At 41.0% G+C, this 19,139-nt stretch overlaps 1 protein-coding gene and 1 long non-coding RNA gene across 2 annotated transcripts in view; one reads left to right on the top strand and one right to left on the bottom strand.

The window, feature by feature from the left end:
• apbb1ip (amyloid beta (A4) precursor protein-binding, family B, member 1 interacting protein) overlaps positions 1-9,625 on the bottom strand; it is a 138,319-nt gene extending 128,694 nt beyond the window's left edge. Inside the window, exon 1 of the mRNA XM_073054690.1 lies at positions 9,506-9,625. The gene's annotated coding sequence lies outside the window, so the exon portion shown is untranslated. The remainder of the gene's footprint in view (positions 1-9,505) is intronic.
• On the top strand, positions 1,882-19,002 carry LOC140732287 (uncharacterized). Its single transcript, XR_012100035.1, has 3 exons — positions 1,882-1,971; positions 15,770-15,846; positions 18,800-19,002. It is a non-coding gene; the product is annotated as an uncharacterized lncRNA (long non-coding RNA).
• Positions 19,003-19,139: the final 137 nt, after the last annotated feature.

The raw sequence follows: 19,139 nt of genomic DNA, 5'->3' as shown, positions 1-19,139 counted from the left end.
CCAAAGGGCTGCATAGGTTGAGCGAACTAGGGTTTCCCCTTTGGAGCAAAGGAGGATACTGGCGGCCTGAGAGAGGTGTACAAAATGTTTATGCTTTCTTTAGTCTACACTCAAACCCTTCAATCCCCTAGCTTTGAAAAATAAACTTGAAAGTTCACCTATAATATGGAACTGATATGCCCTGATGAAGGTTCTCAGCCTGAAATTTACTGTTTACTCTTTCCCATGGATGCTGCCTGGCCTGCTGAGTTCCTCTAGCATTTTTTGTGTGTTGCACAGATTCCCAGCATCTGCAGATTTTCTTATTGACAATATGGAACTCCTCACTTCCTTTTTATTTAGAGGAATTTCAGTTCCTTAAAGTAAGAGATAAAAATGCAAGAGAAGGCTTCTGTTCTTTGTTCAAGGGCAGTTATTAGGGCACAAGCGAAGTATCTCAAGTGCTTCCTCAAGATTGCTCAAAGCTGACTGAACTAAACTTCAAACGTCTTATAAAAAATAGAAATCACTATGTAATCATTGTTCATCCAGTGCTCAATAGATGGAAGAGCATAAAGCAGAATGTTGTGGAGCACCTAATATTTGTAGATCTCAGAACCTCAATATGATAGCTGGGCCTTCATTGTAATTATTATTCTGACATAAGCAATTTCTGAATTCTCCTTTGGCAAAGGTTGATGAATATGTAATACAGGTACGAGGCATTCCCTCTTTTATTCCACATATTCAAATACACAGAATTAGTTACTTTACCATAATCATAAAAAGAAAAAAATATTGATCAAATATAACAGCATTAAAAATCTTGCAGATGCAGTGCAGGGCTAGGTTGTCCCTTGCACTATTTATTAATTTTTGTAACATAGATATTTCTGTGTCTCGGACTATACTGCTATTGCAACCAATAAATTTCACAGCATGCATCAGTAATAATAAACCTAGTTCTGAATACACATCACATTCCTGAGGCTAGATAAAATAGGTAATTAGCTCCATGTAACTGTGTTGGCAAAAGCAAAGTAAGTTTTGAGGTTCAGGAATAGAAGGATGAGGATATGGCAGGCAATATTTATAGGATACCAAGTAACGTGTGGTTGCAGAAAATGTTAATTGGAAGAGAGACAAATAAACAAGGGGGTAAATTTCTATGTATGTTTTCATGTTTCATTGTACGTGTGACAAATAAAGCATATCTCTTTAAGCTTCTTTAAATCTTCCTCTTGTCGCCAAATAAATAATGAAGTTGATAAAGCTAGAAATCCCCAGCAATACATCCAACAGTGTTTCCAACATTTTTTCTTGACTTTCATTCACTATTCTTATAGAAATGTCAAAACTTAAAACAGCTTTGCACCATGAACAGATGTGTTGCTGCACATCTGAAACAGCTCTTGAGTATCTTTTGTTGCTAATTTTACCAGCTGAGCATCTGTATGATGTTCATCTGTTATGTGGCCATAAGTTTGTTTCCTCTCTTAAGATAATATCTGGTCATGTAGCAGTACTGCAAATGTTAAGTGAAGGCTTCTGGGGGCTGTAAATCATAAACACTGGGAAGTCTGCAGATGCTGGAAATCCAAAGCAGCACACACAAAAGACCTAAGCAGGTCAGACAGCATCTACAGAAATGTCCCAAAGAAAGGTTTCAGCCCGAAAAGACGACTGTTTATTCATATTATTAGATACTGTCTGACCTGCTGAGTTCCTCCAGCATTTTGTGTGTGCTGCTTGAGACCTGTAAAATTGCCCCTGCTTTTTTACAGGCCTTAAATATAATGTTACTAATGTCCCTCAAGCTATTTCAAATAACCTCAAGGAATTTATAAAATTCAGTATCCCGGTTTTAAAATAGTGTAATGAAGACAGTTGAGATGGCAGAAACTGGAATCGGGAGCAACATACAAAAAGCTGGAGGAATGGACAGTCGATCGGAAAAAAATTGCGATGAGCTTGATACATCAGATCTGTCAGGTTAGTAGCACTATTCCTCACAGCTGAGATCCGAGAAAAAGGTCCTCATCTACAACCTACACTCGTTTGAATAGAAGAGATATTAGGGTTTGTTTACAAGAAGTGATGGGAGGGAGAAGACAAAGCTCTCTGGTAATAAGATGGAGGAGGGTTTAGGGTCAGTGGCAGAGGAACCTGTAGAAGTTTCTGAAATACAGTACATATGGAAGTCAGTATCATAATCCAAAATACCATTTCAGCAGGAAGTTCCCAGAGAGGTATTTGTAAGGGCAGAAGCATAGTGACAGAGCCCACACAACATTTTGACTCTGACAGCAGTACACATACCTGTGAACGATTTAAGGTTTGTCCTCAACCTCTGAAAGTCACAAATTCACACTAGAGCCTTTGTGTGTTTGTGTGAATACTTTATCCTGAGGTCAAAGGTTCACGAGAGGTTGGAGAATGGTTTTAGTGCTGCTTTATTTGTCGAATATATTTCTCATCTTTTTATTCATTAAGAATATTAAAACCATAAGCAACAGAATTGTGAGGTATTGAGTCCATGGTTAAGAGAAAAAAGGGGGTGCATAGCAGGTATAGGCAGGCTGGAACAAATGAAGTGTTTGAGGAGTATAAGAAATGCAAGAAAACACTTAAGAAAGAAATCAGGAGGGCTACCAGAAGGCATGAGATTGATCTAGCAGACAAGGTGAAGAAGAATCCTTAGACCCTTTGCAGATATGTTAAGAGCAAGAGGATTGCAATGGACAAAATTGGTCCTCAGGAAGATTAGAATGGTAATTTATGCATAGAGCCAAAAGAGATGGGTGAGATCTTAAATGGTTGATGGGGCTAGGCAGTTTAAATGGTTTGGCATGGACTAGATGGGCTGAAAAGCCCATTTCTGTGCTGAAGTTTTCTATGAGTCTATGACTAAGCAATTAGCCTGCACCAACCAACTGATTGGAGTGTTCAAGGACATCTACAACCTTTCACTGCTACAGTCAGAATTTCCCATGTTCTTCAAAAGGGCATCAATTATACCAGTGCCCAAGAAGAGCAGGGCGAGCTGGCTCAATGACTATCGCTGGGAAACACGCACACCTGCTGTGAATACTTTGAGAGGGTGGCCATGACTAACCCCTGCCTGAGTTAAGGACCTGGACCTGGACCCACTGCAGTTTGCCTACCATCACAACAGGTTTACAGTGGATGCAGTCTCATTGGCTCTCCACTCACCTGGTTAACAGCAATATACTATATATATCAAGCTATTGCTTATCAATTACAACTCAGCTTTCAACATCATCAACCCCTCAGTACTAATCAACAAGCTCCAAAACCTATCAGTCTGCACCTGGATCCTTAACATCTCCTCCTCACTGACAATGAAGACAGACACACCTCAATGATGCCTACTTAGTTCACTGCTTAAACCTCTCTATACTCATGACTGAGTGGCTAGGCAGAGCTCAAATGGCATCTATAAATCCAGCGATGACCCCTCTGCTGTTTGCTGAATCACGTATGGCAATGAGGAGGTATACAGGAGCGAGCTAGATTGGCTGGTTGAGTGCTGTCACATCAACCACCTTGCACTCAGTGTCAGCCAGACCGAGGAATTGATTGTGGACTTCAAGAAGGGGAAATTGGGAGAACACACACCAGTCCTCATGGGGGGGGGGGGGTGTTAGCAGTGGAAAGGGTGAGCAGCTTCAAGTTCCTGGGTGTCAGCCTCTCAGAGGATCTGTCCTGGGCCCAACATATTGATGTAATTATAAAGAAGGCATGGCAGACGCTATACTTTATTAGGAGTAGTTCTAAGGTAGGGACATGTTCAGCACAGCTTTGTGGGCTGAAGGGTCTGTATTATGCTGTAGGTTTTCTATGTTTCTATGAGAATTCGTCACAACCCTCTCCACCATCAAGGACAACATCAAAAGGCAATCCCTCGTGAAGGTGACACCCATCGTTGGACCCTCACCACTGGGACGTGTCCTCTTCTCATTACTGCATCCGGGAAGGGTCTGAAGACCCGCACACAACATTTTAGAATGAGCTTCCTGACCGTCACCATCGGATTTCTGAAACGTCCACGAATCCATGAACACTACCTTGCTGTTTCTATTTTTGCACTTTTTATTTATTGTGGCTTATAGTATTTTTTATGTCTGGCATTGTATTACTGTCATAAAACAATAAACTTCATGACACACATCTTTCTGAGAAGTGAAATTTTATCTCATCTCCCACTAAAATGGGCAAAAACTATCTTTCCCAGTTCAAGACTACCCTTATTGGGAGAAACATTCTCCCATTACCTTTATTGTCAACCTCCTTTAAATTTGAGATATTTCACAGTGACTAGTGATCTTCCACAGGGATCTGTCTGGGACCCTCTTCTTTGTGATTGTTATAAATGACCTGGATGAGGAAGTAGAAGAGCAAACACGAGGAAATCTGCAGATGCTGGAAATTCAAACAACACACACAAAATGCTGGTGGAACACAGCAGGCCAGGCAGCATCTATAAGGAGAAGCACTATCGACGTTTCGGGCCGAGACCCTTCGTCAGGACATCGTCAGTCCTAACGAAGGGTCTCGGCCCGAAACGTCGACAGTGCTTCTCCTTATGGATGCTGCCTGGCCTGCTGTGTTCCACCAGCATTTTGTGTGTGTTGTTTAAAGAAGTAGAAGGGTGGGTTAGTAAGTTTACTGATGAATTAAAAGTTGGAATTTTGTGGATAGTCTGGAGGGTTGTCAAAGGTTACAACGGGCCACCGATAGGATGCAGAACTGGGCTGAGAAGTGGCAGATGGAGTTCAACCCAGATAAGCGTGAAGTGGTTCATTTAGGTAGGACAAATTTGAAGCCAGTGTATAATATTAATGGCAAGACCCTTGGCAGTGTGGAGGATCAGCGAGTTCTTTGGATCCATGTCCATAGGACACTCAAAGCTGCTGCGCAGGTTGATGGCTTTGTTTAGAAGGTGTATGTTGTGATGGCATTCATTATCCATGGGACTGAGTTCAAGAGCCGTGAGGTAATGTTACAGCTATATAAGACCTCAGTTAGACCCCACTTGGAGCACAGTGTTCAGTTCTGGTCACCTCACTACAGGAAGGATGTGGATACTATAGAGAGAGTGCGGAGGATGTTGCCCGGATTAGAGAACGTGCCTTATGAGAATAGGTTGAGTGAACTTGGCTTTTTCTCCTTGGAGCGTTGGAGGATGAGAGGTGACCTGTCAGAGGTGTATAAGATGATGAGAAGCATTGATCATGTGGATATCCAGAGGCTTTTTCCCAGGGCTGAAATAGCTAACATGAGGAGGCATAGCTTTAAATGCTTGGAAGTAGGAACAAGGGGCATGTCAAAGATAAGTTTTTCACAGAAAGAGTGGTGGGTGTGTGGAATGCACTGCCAGCGGCGGTGGTGGAAGTGGATACAATAGGGTCTCTTAAGAGACTCTTAGATAGGACATGGAACTTAGAAAAATAGAGAGCTATGTGGTAGGGTAATTCTTGGCAGCTTCAAGAGTAGTGGTCAGCACAACATTGTGGGCTGAAGGGCCTTTATGTGTTGTAGATTTCTATGTTCTATGTAATAAGGTCACCTCTCTCTGGACCCATAATGGTGCAAATGGGCCCTTCAGCTCACAAAATCTATGCTGACCTTTCTGCCTATCTCGTTTCCTGCATTAGGACCACATTTCTTCTATACCTTGCCTATTTAATCATCTGTATAAATGCCTCTTTAAGTGTAGTAACCATATCTAATTCCACCACCTCCTCTGGCAGTGTGTTCTCTATATCAGGCACTCAGTGTAAAATATCCCTCAGAGTCCCTGTAAAACTCCCACCTTTCATCTGAAATCCATGATGTTCTTCTGTACTGAAGTGAATATAGACTCAGCCTGTTCAATCTCTCTTTATACTTCAACCCATTCATCTCAGGAATTACACACAGTGAACCTTCTCTGCAGTACACCCTTCCTTAATTAGGTAGATGAAAACTCTATGCAAAACACTTGCTATGGGCTCAACAGCACCTGTGAAGTTACATCAAAACTTCCTTTATTTTTATACTCTGCATTTCTTGCAATAAAGATCGAACTTCCAACACCTTTTTAATTGGCATGCCATTCTTTTGTAGTTAGTGGCAAATACTGCAGATATCTTTGTTCCATAACACTTTGTAGTCTCACCCGACATATTAAAATTAGTAACCAAAGTCAATAATCTGGACTTTTCCCCCTATTACAATTCACCTGTTAATTTCTGGGCCACTGACTCAACCTATTTACTGTCTATCACTTTGGAGGCTTGTTGTGTCCTCCTCACCATTGCTATGGAGTGTAAACATAAGGAGGTTCTGATGAAATTTTACAGAGTGCTGGACAGACCCTGGACCCTGGACCCTGGTTTTCATTTCCCTATTTAAAGAAGGATGCACTGAAGAGATGGTTTACTAGGTTAATTCCTCACAATTGCAGCCAATCTATTTTTTTTATGTCATCATCAGGCTTGGCTGCTCCTGATCTGATGAACATGAAAACTTTTTGCATGATTTCTGGGGTTTCTTGTCACTTAATTTTGAGAAGGGCCTGTCAATGGGGCTTTGATGACAGGAATCCTAGTTTGGGTCAGCAAGCTTCACTTGGCAGAAGACGTGCTTCACACAGGAAGACAACATATTAAAACCTGGCTGCTCTGTAGCTGAGTGGCCCTGATCGTGACTCTGCAGCAGAAAAGCTTGATAAAAAGCTACTTTGCACTGCAGTTGACCCATTTAGATGTAAGAAGAATAATACATGTTTCAGGCATCTATTTTAAAATAAACATGGTTTTTCTTGAGAAAAAGGAAAAGGAAACTGTTACGTATTTTAAATCTGAACGTTTCCCCAGACAGTGTAAGTGAACAGTCGCATGGATAGCTATCTTTTTTGGAACTCAGCTTTCTCTCAACTTAATCTGTGAGCTGTCATGGGATATTTTGCTATGTTAAAGGTATAATGTACGTCAAGTTAATTGCCATCAAGCAGATGATAGACTCAGCCCTTGCTTTCGCTACTTGGCATCAACATGACTCATTGTGCTTTGTAACTAGAATCCAAGTGAGTCTGGGAATCACCCTGGATTTCACGTCAAACTCATTCTAGGAAGAAAGACATCGAACAAACTCACATCACAAACCCTCTCCATTCCACACCTACTAAGTATGTGTTAATAGTTTTACTGCGACTGCAACATGAAATGGGGACACTCTGTTAGCCAGAAGGGGAATTATGAGTCCTCAATTTCAAGCACTCATTTGCAAGCTGTTGTGTGGGTAATGCAGGCCAGTCTTTCACTATTAGCAATTACTCCGTTTCCCACTTCAGAACATTTGGGACAGGAAGTAGAAAAGTGGCAACAAATTCATCTGGACACAAATAGACCCTGATACAAGGAGAGACGAGTGCCTTTAGTCTCCCCTTGAAGACTGCTCTGAGTTAATGTTTTCACGATTAAGCCTTAATGAAAGAATTGCTCATTATTAATACCATCTCATTAGTCCTCTTTGCCACTACAGCAGTGCTGGGTTTTCTTCTGTGTGTTGATAAATGATGTGCCCACGTATTAGAGTCATAGAGGCATAAGGTCATAGAAAGGTACAGCACAGAAACAGGCCATTTGACCCATCTAATCCATGCTGAAACCATTTAACCTGGTCAGTCCCATCAACCTGCTCTGGGACTGTAGCCCTCTGTACCCCTACCATCCATGTACCCATCCAAACTTCCCTTAAACATTGAAATCGAGCTCACATGCACCGCATCTGCTGTCAGCTCGTTCCACACTCTCACAGCCCTCTGAGTGAAGAAGTTTCCCCTCATGTTCCCCTTAAACATTTCACCTTTCACCCCTAACCAAAGACCTCTAGATCTAGTCCCATCCAACCTCAGTGGAAATAGCCTACTTGCATTTACCCTATCTATACCTCCCGTAATTTTGTATACCTCTATCAAATTTCCTCTCCATCTTCTATGTTCCAAGGAATAAAGTCCTAACCTATTCAATATTTCCTTATAACTCAGGTCCTCCAGACCCGGCAACATTTTTGTAAATTTTCTCTGTACTCATTCAATCTTACTTACATCTTTCCTGTAGGTAGGTGACAAAACTGCAGATAATACTCCAAATTAGGTCTCACCAATGTCTTATGCAAATTTAACATAACATTCTATCTCCTGTACTCAATACATTGATTAATAAAGGCCAATGTGTCAAAAGCTTTCTTTACAACCCTATCTACCTATGATGCCACTTTCAACCAATTATGGATCTGTATTCCCAGATCCCTTTGTTCTACTGCACTCCTCAGTGCCCTACCATTCACCGTGTAAGACCTACCTTGATTTGTCCTACCAAAGTGCAACACCTTGCACTTGTCTGCATTAAATTCCATATGCTATTTTTCAGCCCATATTTTTGAAATGATCCTACTGGGTTTATATTTCAAATTCTTATAAAATGCTATCCTAAGAATTGGATATATGTTCTTTGCGGCATTGGATTAGTCTTTTCTACTATCTTCAAATGACAATTCCAAACTGAAAATTCAAAGGATAGGCCAGAGATTTGAAGGAAATAAATTAACAATTACAGCTTTATTTCAAAGCCTGGCTCAGCACAATTACAACTCTATTTCAAAGCACTCCTGGTGCATTCCAAACTGAAGCTTGGGAACTGCTGCTAAGTTACTCTGATGCTCAAAGACCAGACCATGTATAGTGAGCCACTTATCTTCCATTGATGTTGTAGTAGCTTTGCAAATGCAATTTATATATTGGTTCTGTCCTAAAGGAGGAATTACTAGAGGATTTGGTGAGGGCACATTCACATCCACAGATTATGATCAGAAATTTTCCTCCTGTGCTAAAATATTTCAGTCTGTCCATTCACAGGAAATTCTATTCTTGAAAGAAACATTATGGTTCTGTAGTATACCAATGTCTAATTTTCCTTTGACCTAATCGATAATTACTCTTGCCTTTCCTTCACATATAATGTCATACTGACATCCAAAATATCATTTGTTGGTTTCTGATGTGGCCAGGATGATATTTTTAGTGTTTGGTCTAGATACTTCATATTATGAATTTCTATTTTGTCAACTCATTTTGGTTGGAAACTTCACACAGTATTACAGCTATAAGAAAAGTCAATTCAACCGAAAGAAAGCCAACACTGGGTACTGGAGTTGGTATATGCCATTATTGTCAGCTTCTTACAAGATAGACCATAACAGGATTTACATTTTTCACAGTATGACTCGAGCGTAGTCTACAACACCAAAGCAAATTTTTCTGAGGCGCTATCTTGTCACTTTTTTTTCCAGCTGCAAATTTTCATTACCTCATTTATGGCTTTAGAAGTTTGACTAATCTCAGTACGCAATATCAGCAAAGGAATCTGAGTTACTGTAGTTTATTCTCGCTCCATGTGCTACTACGTATGCTAATTTTATCTTTTAAAACATATTTCTAAGTATATGGAGCAAAACTCACCTTTAAATATCTGATGAACTTCAAACCAGTTTCAAATTTGTTCAGTGAACATGAAATTTGTAATATACAACGTCCTCCAGCTTGATTCTGAGGGTAACTATTTTTGCTGGGACTGACTGTTTCCTGTGTTAGCGGAAACTGGTTGCATGTTCGTTGAAAATAATTTAAAGAAGAAATGACTCTTAGAGGCTTCTAAATGCCACCTACTGGATAAGGTGTATTGCTCATTCCATCTGATCAAGTCAGCCTTGTTTCTCAGTTACATTTACTTCCTTCCATTTCTTTTTCATCAGCTTCTCTTCAAAAGACAACTTTGGATCAATCTGGTAAACCTTTGTTTCACTCCTCTATCACAAGTATAATCTTTCCTAGATAAGAAGATGAGACCTGTACACAATATTCTGGGCATTGTCTCATCTGGGCACTATGTAATTCCAGTCTATACTCTATACTCAATTACTCTTGCTATAAAGATCAAAACTGCATTTACCTTTCAAATTGCTTGCTATACACTATCCGCGTGTTAAGTTTCAGTCATATATGTTGAAGGACACCCATGTCCCTTCAAACAATAATATTTTATTCTCTTATTATTTAGAATATTTTAAAAAATATTCTGTCAATTTCCTACTTTGTATTCCATTTTCCCTGACCATGCCCCAATCACTGAACTTAATCCCTTGAAGACTCATAAAAAATGGACAACTTGCACTAACGTCAACAGACTTCAATATATTAGTTACCATCATCCCAATCATTGACATAGAGCATGATCAAATCAACTCACGTCCCTGATCCTTAAGGTTTCCTACTGGTTACAACCTTCCAATCCAAAATAGATATGAAATAAAAATGGGTGGTGTTGGAAATATCCAGCAGGTCAGATAGATGTGGAGAGAAAAGCAAATGTAATGCTTCATGTTGATGACTGACAATTGGAACCTTCATCTGGTGAAGGGACATTGACCAGAAATGTTAAGTCTTTGTAGCTCTATGGGTGCAGCTTAACGTGCTGACTGAAACATAGAAACATAGAAAACCTACAGCACAATACAGGCCCTTCGGCCCACAAAGCTGTTCTGAACATGTCCCTACCTTAGAAATTACCTAGGGCTGAGCTCCATGTACCTGTCCAGGAGTCTCTTAAAAGACTCTATCTTATCCGCCTCCACCACCGTCACCGACAGCCCATTCCACGCACTCACCACTCTCTGCATAAAAAACTTACCCCTGACATCTCCTCTGTACCTATTTCCAAGCACCTTAAAACTGTGCCCTCTCATGCTAGCCATTTCAGCACTGGGAAAAAGCCTCTGACTATCCACATGATCAATGCCTCTCATTATCTTCTACACCTCTATCAGATCACCTCTCATCCTCCGTCGCTCCAAGGAAAAAAGGCCGAGTTCACTCAGCCTATTCTCATAAAACATGCTCCCCAATCCAGGCAACATCCTTGTAAATCTCCTCTGCACCCTTTCTATGGTTTCCACATCCGTCCTGTAGTGAGGCGACCAGAACTGAGCACAGTACTCCAAGTGAACCTACATAACATAAGAGCATAAGAGATAGGAGCAGGAGTAGGCCAATCGGCCCCTCAAGCCTGCTCCGCCATTCAACAAGATCATGGCTGATCCAATCTTAACTCTAGTTTTCACCGAATCCCACAAGGCAACAGTGCCAACCAACAGGGCACCATGCCGCCCATTTTATTTTATTATTCATCCCGCCCAAACCCATGTGATCACCCGGGGGAAAAAAAACCGAGTTGCCAATTGAGGAGAAAAAATCTGGAAAATTCCTCTCCGACCCATCCAGGCTATCGAAAACTGGTCCAGGAGATCACATGGCTGATCTAAACCTAGCCTCATGTCCACTTACCTGCTCGCTCACCGTATCCCCTAATGCCATTTTTATCCAGGAAAATGTCTATCTCCGTTTTGAATTTATTGAGTGTAATAGCTTCCACAGCTCTCTGGGGCAGTAAATTCCACAGCCCCACTACCCTCTGAGTGAAGAAATTTCTCCGCATCTCAGTCCTGGAATGGCATCCCCTTATTTTAAGATTATGCCCCCAGTCCTAGTTTCACCCATCATTGGGAACATTCTCCCCGCATCCACCCGATCAAGCCCCTTCACAATCTTATATGTTTCAATAAGATCGCCTCTCATTCTTCGGAACTCCAATGAGTAAAGTCCCAATCTACTCAACCTCTCATCATACATCAACCCACCCATCCCCGGAATTAACCTAGTGAACCTTCTCTGCACTGCCTCGAGAGCCAGTATGTCCTTTCTTAAATATGGACACCAGAACTGCACGCAGTACTCCAGGTGTGGTCTCACCAATACCCGGTACAACTGCAGTAAGACCTCCCTGTTCTTATACTCCATCCCCCTAGCAATAAAAGCCAGCATTCCATTGGCCTTCTTGACCACCTGCTGCACTTGCATACTAACTTTTTGTGTTTCCTGCACCAGGACCCCCAGATCCCTTTGCACAGAAGCACTTTCCAGTTTCTCTCCATTTAGATAATAACTTGCTCTATTATTTTTCCTGCCAAAGTGCAAGACCTCACACTTGTCAGTATTATATTTCATCTGCCAAATGTCTGCCCAATCACTCAGCCTATCTATGTCCCCCTGCAGGGTTTCAATGTCCTCCGCACTCATTACACTCCCTCCCATCTTTGTGTCAGCAAAGTGGGGTCTGACCAGGGTCCTATATAGCTGCAACAATACCTCTTGGCTCCTAAACTTAATCCCATGATTGATGAAGGCCAATGTACCGTATACTTTCTTAACCACAGAGTCAACCTGCGTAGCAGCTTTGAGTGCCCTATGGACTCGGACCCCAAGATCCCTCTGATCCTCCACACTGCCAAGAGTCTTACCATTAATACTATATTCTGCCATCATATTTGACCTACCAAAATGAACCACCTTACAGTTATCTGGGTTGAACTCCAACTGCCTTCCGGCACTTTCTGTTTTTATTTCCAATTTACAAAATCTGCTGTTTATATATTTCCAAAAATATACTTATTTCTACATCTTGTATTTGAACATTAATCAGCTCTCATTTAATGACATCATACTCTCCCACGTGCTCTAATTTTGCTCTATAAAATCATGTTTGGTGCTCTATTGAAGGCCTTTGGAAGCCCAAATATACGTCAAAGTCCAAATGCATCTCATCCAGAATTTTCTAACTAATCAATTTGCTGATTATAACCTCAATAAGTACTGACAAATCTTTCAAACATTTTTCCCTTTCTTGTAGATTCAGTCCAATTCCATCGTAATTTGCTAAGTGCTTGATTACCATTCCCTTAATAATTTACCTACAACTGGCATTGGACATTGGGCTAACTAGTTCCCTGTTATCTCACCCTCTCTATTCTTAGATAATACACTTGCTACCTTCCAGCCTGTGGGAATTGCTAAAGAATCTATAGAATTTTGAAGGACACTGTTTCCACCATTACCTTTGACAGAACCTTAGCCTTCAGATAATATGTTCCATGGCATTACTAGTTTTTAGTCCTATTAATTGTTAAAGTACTAGAAGGATTGAAAGACTACGGAGAAAATTTACACATATATTGCGGGGATTTGAGGACCTGAGTTGCAGGAAAAGGTTGATTAGGTTAGAAGTACCCAGGACATCTTTAGGGAGCAGTGTCTCAGAAAGGCAGCATCCATTATTAAGGACCTCCAGCACCCAGGGCATGTCCTTTTCTCACTGTTACCATCAGGTAGGAGGTACAGAATCCTGAAGGCACACACTCAGCGACTCAGGAACAGCTCCTTCCCCTCTGCCATCTGATTCGTAAATGGACATTGAACCCTTGAACACCACCTCACTTTTTTAACATATATTTTTTTTTATTGCACGATTTTTAATCTATTCAATATACATATACGGTTATTTATTTATTTATTTATTTATTTATTTATTTATTATTATTTTATTTATTTTTTCTTCTATATTATGTATTGCATTGAACTACTGCTGCTAAGTTAATAAATTTCATGACACATGCTGGTGATAATAAACCTGATTCTGCTTCTGGTTCTGAAGTTAATTCCCCAGAGTGTAAAAGAATGAGGGAAGATTTGACAAAAGTATACAAAATTGAGAGCTATAGAGATGGTAAATCCAAGCAAGCCTTTCCACTGAGGATGGGTAGGGCTAGAGCGTAGAAGGTTGAGGGGGGATGATAGAGGTATTTAAAATTATGAGGGGGATAGATAGAGTTGACATGGATAGGCTTTTTCCATTGAGAGTAGGGGAGATTCAAACAAGAGGACATGAGTTGAGAGTTAAGGGGCAAAAGTTTAGGGGTAACACGAGGGGGAATTTCTTTACTCAGAGAGTGGTAGCTGTGTGGAATGAGCTTCCAGTAGAAGTGGTAGAGGCAGGTTTGATTTTGTCATTTTAAATTAAGAAATTGGATAGGTATATGGACAGGAAAGGAATGGCGAGTTATGGGTTGAGTGCAGGTCGGTGGGACTAGGTGACAGTAAGTGTTCAGCACGGACTAGAAGGGCCAAGATGGCCTGTTTCCGTGCTGTAATTGTTATATGGTTATATGGTTATAGAGTGGGAGGTCATGGGTTAAATGTAAAAAGGTGAAATATTAATGGGATCCTGAGGGGGAACTTCTTTACTCTGAGTGTAGTGGATGTGTGGGATGATCTGCCAGCAGACGCAGTGGATGAGAGTTTGATTGCAAAATTTAAGGGGAGTTTGGATAAGTATATGGAAGGGAAGGGGATAGAGGGCTAAGGTTCAGGCGCAGGCCGAATGGTCTAGGTAGAATAACAGTTCAGTATGGACTCAAAGGGTCTGTTTCTGTGTTTTACTGCTCCATGACCCTGTAAGGCTACAGACTAGTAGATAGCCTTGAAGTCCAAATGCAGGCAGATTGGACTAGTTTGGTGGACAACACAATTATCATTAACAAGTTGGGCCAAAGGGCCTGTTTCCATGATGCTGTGGCTCTACAACTTCCTTTTATACTTTTGCTGATTTATACAGTTCCTCATTTGCTGTTGCTCTCTAAAATTTCTGATAGTACTTCTGCATCTTCCACAAAAACAAGCACAAAATATCTGCTTAATTTCACTGTCACTTCTTTGTTCCTCAATTGGCCCTGCCAGAGTCAATAAAGTATTCATATTAACATTAACTAAACCTTTGTATTTTATGCAGTTATATATATATTTTTACAGGCTTATTATGTTTCATTCACAATTACTCGTAATTGACTTTATTGTCTTTATCACCATTTTGATAAATTTCAAATTTCCCCAATCCTCAGGCCTACTGTTCTTTTAGGCAAAATTGTAAATTTTCTTCATATTATCTTAACTACTCTCCTTAGCAGCAACTTGATTATTTTTCTCACCAGATTTTTATATCTTAAATATGTGGGAAAGCATTGATGAAAATTATAAAGTATATTTTAATTTTTAAAATATTAGCCATTATTTATGTACAATCATACTCAATGATAGAGGTCCAGATTCTACCAAAGCCAACTACAATAATAATTTAATTGCAAACGAGAGAAAATCTGCAGATGCTGGAAATTCAAACAACACACACAAAATGCTGGAGGAACTCAGCAGGCCAGGCACCATCTATGGAAAAAAGTACAGTTGACGTTTCAGACCGAAACCCTTTGGCAGGACTGGAGAAAAAATGCTGAGGAGTGGATTTGAAAGGTGGGAAGAGGGGAGAGAGAAACAGCAAGCAAAAGGTGAAACTTGGAGGTGGGGAGGGATGAAGCAAAGACCCAGGAATTTGATTAGTGAAAGAGACAGAAGACAATGGAAGAAAGAGAAAAAGGGGGGTGGGGAGGAGCACCAGAGGGAGGCGATGGGTGGGCAAGGAGGTAACATGAGAGAGGACCAAGGGGATGGGGAATGGTGAGGGGTGCGGGGGGGGGGGGTGAGGCTTTACTGGGTTTGAAAAGTTGATGTTCATGCCATCAGGTTGGAGGCTACTCAAACAGAATATAAGGTGTTGTGTGTACAATAATAATTTGCTTTGTTTAGATTAAGATCCTGTGTTTGGGTTGAACTATGGTATTACCAATCTTAAAATAGGATTATGAACACTCTCTCTTTAAGCTCCTCAAAACATCATGCATGTGTCCCATGAACTTGTCCTCTACACTTTTCAAAGGATTCAAAGTCGAGTTATTAATGAAGTATGTATGCAGTGTATAACCCTGAGATTCGTCTTCCCCACAGACAACCACGAAACAAAGAAAGCCATGGAACTCACTCACAGAAAAACATCCCCCTGTACCCCCCAGTGGCTACAAAAGGTATGAGTAAAAACACGGAATATAAAACACAAAAACAAAAGTGTCCATATTCAGTTCAGATGAGTGTTGATTATCTGCAGGCCACCTCACTTCAAATCACAAAATACTCTGCAGATGCTGGGGTCAAAAGCAACAAGCACAACATGCTGGAGGAACTCAGCAGGTCGGGCGGCATCCGTGGAAAAGAACAGTCAACGTTTCGGGGCCGAGACTCTTTGTCAGGATTGAAGAGGGAGGGGGCAGGGGTCCTATAAAGAAGGTGGGGGGAGGGTGGGAAGGAGAAGGCTGGTAGGTGCCAGGTGAAAAACTAGTAAGGGGAAAGACCAAGGGGTGGAGAAGGGGATAGGCAGGAAAGGTGAAGAAGGAATATAAGGGGAAAGCACTATGGGTAGTAGAAGGAGGTGGAACCATGAGGGAGGTGGAAGAGGAGGCAGAGTGAAATTGAGATGGGGGAAGGGTGGGGAGGGAATTACCACTCATATGGATGCTGCCGACCTGCTGAGTTCCTCCAGCGTGTTGTGCGTGCTGCTTTCACCTCAATTCAAAGTTGCTCAAAAATAGCATCAAAAGCAGGAGCAAGCAGAAACAAGAGAACAGATCACGGTGTGAGCTACGGTCCAATGCACAAACCTGGTCTGGCATCACCCTGGAAAACGGCAAGGGAGAGAGAGATCATCCAAATGCAGGAGCCTTCCTTCTTCACCAGTGAGCGGGAGGGAGAGAGACCGTCATGCGCAGCCAGCCTCTTCAGCAGCAGCGAGCGAAAGGCTGGTAGACGGTATTACAGACTAGGTTTTCCCAGTCCACCTGTACATTAGTCATTGTTTATTTTATCACCATTGTTACACCTGGCCCTAATTTACTGATTTCTGCATCACCGTTACTTTTTGGGAGCTTGTAAATAATACACTCAGCAAACTTTCCTGCCCTTTGTTGTTCCTGAAATCCACTCAAACTGAATTTCTTGTGTCATGATTCTAACTCTGATTGGGATTTTTTGAGTGATTATTCTTCATCTATACCTGCTTAGTCTGCTAATCCTTTTGTACTATTTTGCCCAGCTCCAATTCCAGATTTTCAACAGGAAGTACAAAAGCCTGAAAGCACATACAAACAGGCTCAAGAGCAGTCTCAATCCTGCTGGTATAAAACTATTGAATGGTTACCTCCTGTGAGAAGATGCTCTCTTGACCTTATAGTCTACCTTGTTATAATCTTCCATCTTATTTTCTACTTCTATTTTCTCTGTAGCCATTACACTTTATTGTACACTCTGTTATTGTTTTATCTTGTACTACCTCAATGCACTGTTGTAATGAACTGGCTGGTATCAACAGTTTGCAAAGCAAGCTTTTCACTTTACCTTGGTATATACAATACCAATAAATCAATTTCAACTCCAATTCCAACATTTATTTCCAATCCTTGGTTACCTTGCAACCATCACTTCTGAGAAATTTCTTATCTATTCCATTTATGCTCTCAATTCACCAACCTTGTTAGGAACGTTACATAAAGATCCTTCTTTGTTGTCTTTTTACAACTGACTCTCATTAAGGGTATACTGTTTAATGTTTATATCCTCTGTTCATACCTGTTGGACTCTAGTTAAATCGTTCATTTTCCTACCCTGCATTATTGTCTTATTTTTTTTTTCTAAATTTTTCCTTATTTGAATCCTGACCCCATCCTCAATGACTTAGTTCAAAGCCTTATAGTCCTAATTATTGGAATCACACAGACATTGGTCCTTGCTCAATTTAGGTGAAAACCCCAACCAACAGCTTCCCTTTGCTGCTGGTGGCCCACAATTGAAATTAATCCTTCCTACGAAAAAGGATCTGGTGATTTCCCAGTGTATATGATGAGTAAACACATCTCAGGCTTCCAGCCGGGTGCATATATCAATTTTAACTGACCTTTTGATTACTAACTTTGCTATCTTCATCAGGGATGATGCCTGGACGTGTCTAGTCTGGTAGTATTTATACCCCCGTTGTCTGTCCCTTCTGATTGGTTACCCCTCATCCAATTGGGTTTCCGCTGTCCCACCTTGTTTACAATTGAATTCTAGTTCTTACTTAGAGCGAGACCTTCGTCTCTGTTAAAATTCTTTTCCTTTGGTTTTATTTCAATGGCTTCCTTCACCAGGTGGTCCCAAAAGCTATTGGTGTGGCACAGTAGCTTTGTGCCTTTGAAATTAATCCTATGGCCATTTCAAATGCAATGTTCTGCTACTGACATTTGGTAACCCAAATGGATACATCTCCTGTGCTCTTTGATGAGTGTTTCCACTGTGTGTCCTGTCTGGCCAATGTACACTGCTCCACATTCACAGGGAATTCTGTAAACGCCAGCCATCTTGAGTACCAGATTATCTGATGAAGGAAGCCATTGAAATAAGAATAGAGGAAAAGAATTTTAAGAAAGATGAAGGTTTCACTCTAAGTAAGAACTGGAATTCAATTGTAAACAAGTCGGCACAGCAGAAACCTGATTGGATGAGGACTAACCAATCAGGAGGGATGGACAACGGGGGTATAAATACCACCAAACTAGACATGCCTAGGCATCATCCCTGATGAAATTGGCAGAGTTTGTCATCGAAATGTCGGTTAAAATCAATACCAGTATCCAGCTGGAATCCTAAGAAGAGTTTATTCATCATTCTTTCCACATTAACTTTTCAGCCAAGCATTTCTGATCTCACTGATATTTGATCAACTTCCATGCAACTCAGGTTGCAATGAAGAGATTCGCCACTCAAGGAGAAATGGGGATTCTCCTGTGCTTCCTTCTCTTTCACACCTAATCACATGCTTTTTTCCCTCTTGGCAGATTTTCAGCTTTAAATCTGTAGCGTGTTGGATAATTTCCCCTCTGTGTACATCGTAGTGTCTGAAACTCCAATCTGAGCAATATCCTGATTAATCTCCTCTTGCACTCTCTGCAGCACGACCACATCCTTCCTATAGCATGATGCCCAGAACTGCATACAATACTCCAAGTGCAGCCTCACCAATGTATTGTAAAGTTGCAATTTAAACTCAAAGTCTAAGCCCAGTCCTATAGAGGAAAGTATGCCATGAGCCTTCTACGTCATCCTATCTACTATTGCTGCAGCTTTCAGGGTACTACAAGCTTGAACTCCAAGATCCTTCTGACCATCAACATGGTCAGATTGACCATCCATTCCTTGGCCCCATAACTTGTGTATGTACAATGTCCTGTGTATGTTACTCAAAATGGCTTCTTTGGTTTGTTACGAGTAGGAATGCTTCTTTGTCTGATAA

The sequence above is a fragment of the Hemitrygon akajei genome, chromosome 8 (genome assembly GCF_048418815.1).
Source record: "Hemitrygon akajei chromosome 8, sHemAka1.3, whole genome shotgun sequence".
Classification (NCBI taxonomy): domain Eukaryota; kingdom Metazoa; phylum Chordata; class Chondrichthyes; order Myliobatiformes; family Dasyatidae; genus Hemitrygon; species Hemitrygon akajei.
Note: the sequence above shows the minus strand (reverse complement) of the source record. Positions and strands in the feature narration are given on the sequence as shown.